Raw genomic sequence first — 13,428 nt, 5'->3', positions numbered from 1 at the left:
GAGTTGTGGTAGTTTGTGTTTTTCAATGCAGTGTTCCATTTTATCTAAGTTGTCAAATTTATGTGTGCATAGCTATACATAGTAAGCCTTTATTATCCTTTGCGTGTCTGCAGAATATGTAATGATATCCTGTTCCATTCCACACATTGATAATTTATGTCTTCTCTCTTTCCTTTGTCAGTCTTGCTAAAGATATGTCACTTTCACTGATCTTTTCAAAGAACCAGGTCTTTGTTCCATTGACTTATTCTGTGTTTCTGTTTTAAATGTTACTGATTTCTGTTCTTATCTTTAATATTTCCTTCTTTCTGGTTACTTTGGGTTTATTTTACTCTACCTTTTCTAGGTTCTTGAGGTGGGAGCTCTACAATTCTCTCAGCTTAGCTGTACATTTGAAAAATTTTCATAACAAAATGTTGAGAGAGAAAAGACTTAACTCAGCATGGGCCCTCTGACAGCTTTCCTGACCTTCATGCTCACCTTCACTCTAGTATAAATGTTATTATGTCCCCATCCTTAGAGTTTCTGTAATGCCTTATACATATTTTCACCATTATATTTTAGTTATCTGTTTGCATTTGTCTCCTCTATTAAACTTTGAGCTTTTTGAGGATGGAGATTATGTAATTTATCTTTGTATCCTAAATACTGGTCTAGGTACTTCCTCAACCTCACAAAGATTATCTACAAATACCCTCCAGAAAAATATTATACTTGATAGAAAAAGACTGAAAAACTGAATGCTTTCCCCCTTGTGATTGGGAACAAGGCATAAATATATGCTCTCACTACTCTTACTCAAAATAGTACTGGGAGTTTTAGCCCATGCAATAAGTCAAGAAAAGGAAATAAAATGTATATAGATTAAAAAGGAAGATATAAAACTTTACCTTTTTGCAGATGACATGATTATCTACACAGAAAAATTCCCAAGGAATCTACAAAATATTCCCGGAACTAATAAGTGAGTTCATCAAGGTTATAGGATTACAAATATCATATAAAAAATCAGTTGTATTTCTATACACTATCTATGAACACATAAGTACTGAAATTAAAAATGCAATGCCATTTATAATCATTAAAAAAAGGATATACATAGATGTAAATATAAAAATGTAGACAGGGGGCACCTGGGTGGCTCAGTTGGTTAAGCAACTGCCTTCAGCTCAGGTCATGATCCTGGAGTCCCGGGATCGAGTCCCACATCGGACTCCCTGCTCAGCGGGGAGTCTGCTTCTCCCTCTGATCCTCCCCCTCTCATGCTCTCTGTCTCCCATTGTCTCTCTCAGATAAATAAATAAAAAATCTTTAAAAAAAAAATGTAGACAGTTTGTGGTGCCTGGGTGGCTCAGTCAGTTAAGCATCTGCCTCAGCTCAGGTCATGATCCTAGGTTCCTGGGATTGAGCCCCACATCGGGCTCCCTGCTCCGCAGGGAGCCTGCTTCTCCCTCTCCCTCTGCTATTCCCCCTACCTGTGTTCTCTTGCTCTCTCTCTGTGGATGGTTTATATGCTAAAAAACACTGATGAAAGAAACCAAAGACTAAATAAATCTAAATAAATGAAGATATATACCATTTTCATTGATTAGGAGACTCAGCATAGTAAAGATATTAATTCTCTCCAAATTTATATACAGGTTTAACATAATTGCTATCAAAATCTCTACATTTTTTATTTACAAAATTATTCTAGAAACATATATGGAAAGGCAAAGGAACTAGAATAGCCGAAACAATTATTAAAACTAAGAATTTTGTGGGATGCATCAGTCTATCCAACTTCAAGATTTATTATAAAGCTATAATAATCAAAACTGTATGATACTGTACAGATAGCCAACAGACACATGAAAAGATGCTCAACAGCACTCATCATAATGAAAATCAAAACCATAATGAGATATCACCTCACACCTGTCAGAATGGCTAAAATAAAAACACAAGAAACAACAAGTGTTGGCAAGCATGTGGACAAAGGGGAACCCTCCTGCACTGTTCGTAGGAATGCAAACTGGTGCAGCCACTGTGAAAACTGTATGGAGTTTCCTCAAAAAATTAAAAATAGAACTATTATATGATCCCATAATTCCACTACTGGGTATTTACCCAAAGAATATGAAAATGCTACTTTGAAAAGATATATGCACCCCTATGGTAATTGCAGCGTTATTTACAAATTATTATCACAAATTATGGAAGCAACACAAGTGTCCATCCATAGATAAATAGATAAAGAAGATGTGTATACAACAGAATATTACTCAGCCATAAGAAAGAATGAAATCTTGTCATATGCAACAACATGGATGGAGCTAGAGAGTATAATGCTAAGTGAAATAAGTCAGTCAGAGAAAGACAACCATATGATTTCACTCATATGTGGAATTTAAGAAGCAAGACAAATGAACAAAAAAACTAAGAGACAAACCAAGAAACAGACTCTCAACTATAGAGAACAAACTAATGGTTGCCAGAGGGGAGGTGGGTGGGGGAATGGGTGAAGTGGGTGAAGAGGATTAAAAGTGCACTTAGCATGATGAGCACTGAATAATGTATAGAACTAGTTAATTACCAGAAACTAATATAACACTGTATGTTAACTATACTGGAGTTAAAATTTTAAAAAAATATACAGAAAAATGGAGTAAGTCAGTATATTAAAAAAACCCTATATGATACTGGCAGAAATAGACACATAGATCAAAAGAATAGAATGTAGAATCTATAAATAGATCCCTACTTATTTGTCTGACTGATTTTTGACAAAGGTGAAAAAGCAATTCAATGGAGAAAAGGAAACCTTTTTAACAAGTAGTGCTGGAAGCACTGTGGTAACTTGTAGGGATACAAAGATACATGATACAGGATTCTTGGCTTGGAGAAATTCACCATCCAGTAGAGAAGATTGATATATAAAACAATGATATCCATTGATGTGCTGGAGCTGGTTGATAAAGGTTCACGAGAGCCAATTGTTTGCCATTTAGGAATTTTTGCCAGTCAGTTGTTAAAATCAGTGATAGCTTCAAATTGGCCAAGATGAGAGTATACAATGGAAATCAACAAATGCTACTAATCGGAGATCCCCCACACCCTCCAAGGAGCTTGTTTACTAGCATACTACTAATTGTATCATAAAACAACTTGATAAATATCTTGCAATACAAAAGGAACCATCTGCTGTGAGCGCACAGAGAAGGCTCAACAAATCAGGAGAATAAAGTTCCAGAATATTCCACTAGGTAGGTTCAATTTGACATGTCTGCCACAAAGTGAATAGAAGTTTCTCGTAATTGGAAAGGTGGCCATAACATTCCAACAGAGGGGACTGTATGTGAAAATCACTGAGATATGAGTCATATTACAGGGATAGGCCTGCATCACACACTTGTTTGGGTTATACATTATGCAAAAGCACTGTATCTAATGGGTCTTGGTTCACATCTTTATTGTTTTTCCATTTTGCATGTTTTCTTTACAACCATTGAATCCAGAAGCTTCTTTTTTGATAGATGTACTGCTTAAGAGGCATATATTTACATTTTTAAAGTTGTCTTATGGTTAATCTCATTTTGTAGTTAATATTATCTACATTTACTCCATCAGAATGTTTGCTGAGTTCCCAGTTTAAATATACAAGTACTTTCACTAAGACATGATTTACATGTAATTATATTTAATAACTAATATTTAAAATACTTATCCATTTGTTGTAACAAAATCCGATTGGGGTAGCAATTCATTTTGTTATAACTTTTGCTATTGACAAATGAGAAAATATACTAATATAGGTGTTTTTTCCTTGAAGAAGAAGTGTGTTTTTCTAATTCTCAAAAAGGTGCTATCTGGATGGGCAGAGCCTGGTCAGGGAGAACAGAAGTATAGGATACTAGTGCTCCGGGACTGGGAATAGAAGTACCTTCACCTTATGTGCCTGTTTCTTGAAAGTTAGGATATAATGTTTTCTATTCAGTCATTCGTTTATTTCCTAGTTCCTGGTTGCCTACTATACACAAGTTAAATTCTGTAGAAATTATATGAAGCACATAATAGGAAATCAAGTAATGTATAATTGAATTAATTAATGAATTCCAAAAAAAAACTTATTAAAGAAAATTCTAACCCTTACTGTTCCAAGAACTCTGGAAAAAAGCACCTGTGATCACCACTCATGAACTCTCCAACAAATCCAGTAACACAAAATGATGTGAATTTGTACAACCTATATGAAACAAGGATGTTAAAATCACATTTAAAAATAACTGTTTTTACATACCCTTTTAAGTTGACATTTTTTATTTATAGTAGAACCACAGTATTTTTCATTTTACAAGCAGGAAACCATAGGCCCAAAGAAATATATTGGGTTAACCAAGATCACACAGCTTGTAATAGCAGAAATACAGCTAGATTTTTTTTGATGATTGTTATCCTTGCAATGATTCCTGAAGACTTGGGCATTTTCCTCGTCACAATGATAGAGTGGATCTTTCTGGGGCAATCTTGGCTGCTGAATTGTCCTAAAGAAGACGAATAGTCAGAGGATAAAGGGAATAGGGCCAAGTTGAAGGCCTAGAATAGTTTACGGAATGAAAAAGGAGAATTCTCTCAAATTACCTGGATATCACACTCATATTTCAGAAGACTGTTGAATATTGTGATGGGTAGTAAAATCTTCACTAAGGACAGGCAATGCCTTTGCAAACAATGGCAATGAGAACAGATAAGAGATTACTTAAATGCCTTAAAAAACTACATCTATGTGATCTTTGTGCCTCAAATTACCTTTAAAATTCATGCAATTGAATTAGAAGTTGTTTTACTATTACTTAGAACATCATTATGTATTTGCACGCTAGTAAAGTAACCATTTATTCCAAATTTGGGGGGGGGTTTGTTTTAATTTTGACACAGTTCTTGGAAGTAGTGTTTTATGACTCTCTTTACCACTTGCTTTTTCTTAGGATAAAATGTCTGATTAGTTGCTTTGAATAGCTATGAATGCTAAGCTCTTTTAGCTGATTAAGAAATTTTCTCATGTGATAACATTCCCATCATCTGGGATTTTATGCTTTTTTACTAGCAATGCTGAAAGGCAAGAAATATTTGATTGTGCTTCCACACCTAAAGGCATAAGGAGGATATAGAGAATCACAGAATTGGGAGCCAGGAGCCATGATGAGAGTAGTGCTACAGGTATGTAGTTGAACCTAGATGAACCTAGGACTCCTAGTCGGGAATACAATAATATTTTTATCAACTGACATTTAAAAAGAGTATAATGGAATATTATATAGCCATAAAAAAGGATGAGATCTTGCCATTTGTGACAGCATGGATGGACCTAGAGGGTATTATGCTAAGCTAAATAAGTCAGACTGAGAAAGACAAGTAATAAATGATTTCACTCATATGTGGAATCTAAAAAACAAAACAAATGAACAAAGAACAGAATCAGACCTATAAATACAGAGAATAAACTGATGATTGCCAGAGGCATGGGGGTGTGGGGGGGATGGGTCAAATAAAGGGGATTAAAAGTCCACTTATAACTGTGTTATATTAGTTTTGGGTGTACAATATAATGATCTAACAATTCTATACATTACTCAGTGCTCATCACCGTAAGTGTACTCTTAATTCCCTTCACATATTTCACCCAATCCCCCAACCACCTCCCCTCTGGTAGCCATTGTTTGTTCTCTATATTTCAGTGGGGTTTCTTTGTCTTTGTTTGTTTTGTTCTTTAAATTTCACATATGAGTGAAATCATATGGTATTTGTCTTTCTCTGACTGACTTATTTCACTTAGCATTATACCCTCTAGATTCATCCATGTTGTTGCAAATGGAAAGATTTAATTCCTTTTCATGGCTGAGTAATATTCTGTTGCATATAATACCACATCTTCTTTATACATTTATCTATGGATAGATACTTGGGCTGCTTCCATAATTTGGTTATTGTAAATAATGTTGCAATTACCATAGGGGTGAAAATATCTTTTCAAATTAGTGTTTTCATATTTTTTGGGTAGATACTCAGTAGTGGAATTATGGGATCATATGGTAATTCTATTGTTAATTTTTTGAGGAACCTCCATATTGTTTTCCACAGTGGCTGTTCCAGTTTGCATTCCCACCAAGAGTGCATGAGGGTTCCTTTTTCTTCATATCCTTACCATTTCCTGTGTTTTTGATTCTAGCTATTATGGCAGATGTGAAGTGATAGTCCATTGTGGCTTTTATCCCTGATAATTAGTCATGTTGAGCATCTTTTCATGTGTCTATTGGCCATCTGCATGTCTTCTTTGAAAAAATGTCTCTTCATGTCCTCTACCCATTTTTAATTGGATTATTTGTTTTTTGGTATTGAATTATATAAGTTCTTTATGTATTTTGGATATTAAACCCTTATTAGATATGTCATTTGCAAATATCTTTTCCCATTCAGGAGACTATCTTTTTGTTTTGTTGATGGTTTCCTTCACTTTGTAAAATCTTTTCATCTTGGGGTAGTCTCAATAGTTTAATGTCGCTCTTGTTTCCCTTGCCAAAGAAGACAAATCTGGAAAAATGTTTCTACAGCTGATGTTAAAGAGATTACTGGCTATGTTCTCTTCTAGAAATTTTATGGTTTCAGGTCTCATATTTATGTCTTTAATCCATTTTGAGTTTATTTTTGTGTGCGGTATAAGAAAGTGGTCTAGTTTCATTCTTTTTTTTTTTTTAAAGATTTTATTTATTTATTCATGAGAGACAGAGAGAGAGAGAGAGAGAGCAGAGGGAGAAGCAGGCTCCCAAGGAGCAGGAAGCCCGATGCGGGACTCGATCCCAGGACCCTGAGATCATGACCTGAGCCGAAGGCAGACGCTTAACCATCTGAGCCATCCAGGCGCCCTAGTTTCATTCTTTTGTGTGTAGCTGTCCCATTTTCCCAGCACCATTTGTTGAAAAGACTGTCTTTTTCCCATTGTATATTCCTGCCTCCTTTGTCATAGATCAATTGACCATAAAAGAATGGGTTTATTTCTGGGCTCTCTATTCCATTTCATTGGTCTCTGTGTCTATTTTTGTGCCAGTACCATTCTGTCTTGATTACTACAGCTTTGTAGTATATCTTGAAATCTGGGATTGTGATATTTTCAGTTTTGTTCTTTCTCAAGATTGCTTTGGTTATTCATGGTCTTTCGTGGTTCCATACAAATTTTAGGATTATTTGTTCTAGTCTGTGAAAAATGCTGTTGGTATTTTGATAGGGATTGCATTAAATCTGTAGATTGCTTTGGGTAGTATGGACATTTTAACAGTATTTGTTCTCCCAAGCCATGAGCATGGAATATCTTTCCATTTGTTTGTGTCATCTTTAATTTCTCTCATCAGTGTTTTATAGTTTTGAGAGTACAGGTCTTTTACCTCCTTGGTTAAGTTTATTCCTAGGTATTTTATTCTTTTTGATGCAATTGTAAATGAGATCATTTCTTTAATTTCTCCTCCCACTACTTCATAAGTATTTCAAAACTCGACAGATTCTATATATTATTTTTGTATCCTCAACTTTACTGAATTCATTTCTCAGTTCTAGTAGTTTTTTGGTGGAGTTTTGAGGGGTTTGTATAGATAGTATCATGTCATCTGCAAATAGCGAAAGTTTTACCCCTTCATTACCAATTTGGACACCTTTTCTTTTTCTTTTCTGATTACTGTGGCCAGGACTTCCAGTACTATGTTGAATAAAAGTGGGGTCAGAGTAGAATCCTTGTCTTGTTCCTGTTCTTAGAGGAAAAGCTCTCAGTTTTTACACCATTGACGATGATGTTAGCTGCAGGGTTTTTTTTATATATGGCCTTTATTATATTGGGGTATGTTCCATCTAAACCTACTTTGTTCAGAGTTTTTATCATGAATGGATGTTGTACTTTGTCAGGTGCTTTTTCTGCATCTATTGAAATGATCGTATGAATTTATCCTTTCTCTTATTAATGTGATTGATCATGTTGACTGATTTGCCAATATTGAACCACCCGTACATCTCTGGAATAAATCCCACTTGATCATGGTGAATGATTTTTTAATGTATTGTTGGATTAAGGTGCTAATATTTTGTTGGGGATTTTTGCATCTATGTTCATCAGAGATATGGGCTATAGTTCTCTTTTTTGTAGTTTCTTTATCTGGTTTTAGTATCTGGCCTCATAGAATGAATCTAGAAGCTTTCCTTCCTCTCTTATATTTTGAAATAGTTTGAGAAGAATAGATATTAACTCTTCCTTAAATGTTTTGTAGAATTCACCTGTGAAGTCATCTGGGAGTTTGGGAGTTTTTAAATTACTGATTCAATTTTATTGCTAGTAATTGGTCCACTCAAATTTCTATTTCTTCTTGATTCAGTTTTGATAGGTTATATGTTTCTTGGAATTTATCAACCTCTTCTAGGATATCCAATTTGGTGGCATATAATTTTTTAAATATTCTCATATTCCTTTGTATTTCTTTGATGTTGATTGTCATTTCTCCTCTTTCATTTCTGATTTTATCTTATTAAAAATTTTTTTTATTAACATATAATGTATTATTTGTTTCAGGGGTACAGGTCTGTGATTCATCAGTCTTACACAATTCACAGTGCTCACCATAGCACATACCCTCCCCAGTGTCTATCACCCAGCCACCCCATCCCTCCCACCCCCCACCACTCCAGCAACCCTCAGTTTGTTTCCTGAGATTAAGAGTCTCGTATGGTTTGTCTCCCTCTCTGGTTTTGTCTTGTTTTATTTTTCCCTCCCTTCCCCTATGACCCTCTGTCTTGTTTCTCAAATTCCTCATATCAGTGAGATCATATGATACTTGTCTTTCTCTTATTGACTTATTTCGCTTAGATTAATACCCTCTAGTTCTATCCACGTCATTGCAAATGGCAAAATTTCATTTTTTGATGGCTGCATAATATTCCATTATATATATATACTACATCTTCTTTATCCATTCATCTGTCGATGGACATCTAGGCTCTTTCCATAGTTTGGCTATTGTGGACACTGCTGCTATAAACACTGAGGTGCACGTGCCCCTTTGGATCACTACATTTGTATCTTTGGGGTAAATACCCAGTAGTGCAATTTCTGGGTGGTAGGGTAACTCTATTTTCAACTTTTTGAGGAGCCTCCATACTGTTTTCCAGAGTACCAAACCACTTTCTATTGGAAGTTTTCCAAGATGGTCTGTGGTTCCAGTCTCTTTCCCCACTAATCTATCCTCGGCAATCTTGCAGACTTTATCTTTCTATATTATAAATCATGCCATAATGTTGACATAATAAAACAAAAACATCTTTCATGATTTTCCATGGACAATGAGATGAAATTCAGATCCATAGCTTGGTATTCAAGGTTTTCACTATCAGGTACCTGCCCATATTGCACACCTGAGTTTCTTTCCTGTTGCTCATTTTGCTTTGCTGCTTCACCTCCACATCCCATCACAGACCCTGCCTGCTCTCTGCCTATGTTCCACTCCCTGCATGAGACATAAATTCTCTCATTTGTCTGCAAAAAACTGCTGACCCGGAATGTCCTTTTCTTCTACACTTGTTAAGTTCCTACTGATTTCCTCATCCATGAATTCTCTTCCTATTCTCCCTTCTATTTGTCTAGGTCACCTTCACCTTCTCATCTCTGTTTCCCCGTCTATCATCACAAAGTTCTACTGCAACATTTCTCACATGGCACCCTACCCATTTGTTCATGCACCTAGCTTTCCTGCTTCTTTAAGCTCCTTGGGCATCAGGATTGGTTCCGTCCATCTCCATAACTCCTGTGCTGGAGGAACAGAGATGCTCAGTGAGTATTTCTTGGATGTACAAATGAATTTATTGAGTCTGAGGAGGCAAAAAAAACACAAAAAACAAAAAACCAGGCTTTCCTTAGTAGCAAAATACCGAGATACAACTTTCCTCCTTTCTTATTAATATGCTCAATTTTCACTATGGGTCATAGGGTATCTCTATTTTCAACTTTTTGAGGAACCTCCATACTGTTTTCCAGAGTGGCTGCACCAGCTTGCAGTCCCACCAACACTGTAGGAGGGTACCCTTTCTCCAAATCCTCGCCAACATCTGTCATTTCCTGATTTGTTAATTTTAGCCATTCTGACTGGTGTGAGGTGGTATCTCACTGAGGTTTTGGTTTGGATTTCCCTGATGCCGAGTGACGTTGAACACTTTTTCATGTGTCTGTTGGCCATTTGGATGTCTTCCTGGCAGAAATGTCTGTTTATGTCTTCTGCCCATTTCTTGATTGGATTATTTGTTCTTTGGGTGTTCAGTCTGATAAGTTCTTTATAGATTTTGGATACTAGCCCTTTATCTGATATGTCATTTGCAAATATCTTCTCCCATTCTGTTGATTGTCTTTTGGTTTTGTTGACTGTTTCCTTTGCTGTGCAAAAGCTTTTTATCTTGATGAAGTCCCAATAGTTCATTTTTGCCCTTGCTTCCCTTGCCTTTGGTGATGTTTCTAGGAAGAAGCTGCTGCGGCTGAGGTCAAAGAGGTTGCTACCTCTGTTCTCCTTTAGGATTTTGATGGACTCCTGTCTCACATTTAGGTCTTTCAACCATTTTGAGTCTATTTTTGTGTGTGGTGTAAGGAAATGGTCCAGTTTCATTCTGCATGTGGCTGTCCAATTTTCCCAACACCATTTGTTGAAGAGACTGTCTTTTTTCCATTGGACATTCTTTCCTGCTTTGTCAAAGATGAGTTGATCATAGAGTTGAGGGTCCATTTCTGGGCTCTCTATTCTGTTCCATTGATCTATGTGTCTGTTTTTGTGCCAGCACCATACTGTCTTGATGATGACAGCTTTGTAATAGAGCTTGAAGTCCGGAATTGTGATGCCACCAGCTTTGCTTTTCTTTTTCAACATTCCTCTGGCTATTCGGGGTCTTTTCTGGTTCCATACAAATTTTAGGGTTATTTGTTCCATTTCTTTGAAAAAAGTGGATGGTATTTTGATAGGGATTGCATTAAATGTGTAGATTGCTCTAGGTAGCATTGACATCTTCACAATATTTGTTCTTCCAATCCATGAGCATGGAACGTTTTTCCATTTCTTTGTGTCTTCCTCAATTTCTTTCATGAGTATTTTATAGTTTTCTGAGTACAGATTCTTTGCCTCTTTGGTTAGATTTATTCCTAGGTATCTTATGGTTTTGGGTGCAATTGTAGATGGGATTGACTTCTTAATTTGTCTTTCTTCTGTCTTGTTGTTGGTGTATAGGAATGCCACTGATTTCTGTGCATTGGTTTTATATCCTGCCACTTTACTGAATTCCTGTATGAGTTCTAGCAGTTTTGGGGTGGAGTCTTTGGGGTTTTCCACATAAAGTATCATATCATCTGCAAAGAGTAAGAGTTTCACTTCTTTGCCGATTCGGATGCCTTTTATTTCTTTTTGTTGTCTGATTGCTGTGGCTAGGACTTCTAATACTATGTTGAATAGCAGTTGTGATAGTGGACATCCTTGCCGTGTTCCTGACCTTAGGGGGAAAGCTCTTGGTTTTTCCCCATTGAGAATGGTATTTGCTGGGGGTTTTTCATAGATGGCTTTTATGATATTGAGGTATGTGCCCTCTATCCCTGTACTCTGAAGAATTTTGATCAAGAAAGGATGCTGTACTTGGTCAAATGCTTTTTCTGCATCTGTTGAGAGGATCATATCGTTCTTGTTCTTTCTTTTATTAATGTATTGTATCACATTGATTGATTTGCGGGTGTTGAACCAACCTTGCAGCCCAGGGATAAGTCCCACTTGGTTGTGTTGAATAATCCTTTTAATGTACTTTTGGATCCTATTGGCTAGTATTTTGGTGAGAATTTTTGCATCCATGTTCATCAAGGATATTGGTCTGTAATTCTCCTTTTTGATGGGGTCTGTGGTTTTGGAATCAAGGTAATGGTGGCCTCATAAAACGAGTTTGGAAGTTTTCCTTCCATTTCTATTTTTTGGAACAGTTTCAGAAGAATAGGTATTAATTCTTCTTGAAATGTTTGGTAGAATTCCCCTGGGAAGCCATCTGTCCCTGGGCTTTTGTTTGTTGGGAGATTTTTGATGACTACTTCAATTTCCTTAGTGGTTATAGGTCTGTTCAGGTTTTCTATTTCTTCCTGGTTCAGTTTTGGTAGTTGATACATCTCTAGGAATGCATCCATTTCTTCCAGAGTATCTAATTTGCTGGCATATAGTTGCTCCTAATATGTTCTTATAATTGTTTGTATTTCTTTGGTTGTGATCTCCCTTCTTTCATTCATGATTTTATATATTGGGGTCCTTTCTCTTTTCTTTTTGATAAGTCTGGCCAGGGGTTTTTCAATCTTATTAATTCTTTCAAAGAACCAGCTCTTAGTTTCATTGATCTGTTCTATAGTTCTTTTGGTTTCTATTTCATTGATTTCTGCTCTGATCTTTATTATTTCTCTTTTCCTGCTGGGTTTAGGCTTTATTTGCTTTTCTTTCTCTGGTTCCTTTAGGTGTAGTGTTAGGTTGTGTATTTGAGACCTTTCTTGTTTCTTGAGAAAGGCTTGTATTGCTATATCATTTCCTCTTAGGACTGCCTTTGCTGCATCCCGAAGATTTTGAACAGTTGTGTTTTCATTAATCATTTATTTCCATGAATTTTTTTAATCCTTCTTAGTTTCCTGGTTGAGCCATTCATTTTTTAGTAGGATGCTCTTTAGCCTCCACGTATTTGAGTTCTTTCCAACTTTCCTCTTGTAATTGAGTTCTAGTTTCAAAGCATTATGGTGCAAAAATATGCAGGGAAAAATCCCAATCTTTTGGTACTGGTTGAGACCTGATTTGTGACCCAGGATGTGATCTATTCTGGAGAATGTTCCATGTGCATTAGAGAAGAATGTGCATTCTGTTGCTTTGGGATGGAATGTTCTGAATATTCCAGTGTGTCATTTAAAGCCTTTATTTCCCTTGTTGTTCTTTTGTTTAGATCATCTGTCCATTTCAGTGAGGGGGGTGTTAAAGTCCCCTACTATTATTGTATTGTTATTGATGTGTTTCTTTGCTTTTGTTATTAAATGGCTTATATAATTGGCTGCTCCCATGTTAGGGACATAGATATTTACAATTGTTAAATCTTCTTGTTGGACAGACCCTTTAAGTATGATGTAGTGTCCTTCCTCATCTCTTATTATAGTCTTTGGCTTAAAATCTAATTTGTCTGATATAAGGATTACCACCCCAGCTTTTTTTGATGTCCACTAGCATGGTAAATGGTTTTTCACCCCCTCACTTTCAATCGGGAGGTGTCTTTGGGTCTAAAATGAGTCTCTTACAGACAGCAGATTGATGGGTCTTGTTTTTTTATCCAATCTGATAGCCTGTGTCTTTTGATTGGGACATTTAGCCCAATTATATT

This window comes from Neomonachus schauinslandi, chromosome 9 (assembly GCF_002201575.2).
Source record: "Neomonachus schauinslandi chromosome 9, ASM220157v2, whole genome shotgun sequence".
Classification (NCBI taxonomy): Eukaryota; Metazoa; Chordata; class Mammalia; order Carnivora; family Phocidae; genus Neomonachus; species Neomonachus schauinslandi.
This window is presented reverse-complemented; position numbering follows the sequence as displayed.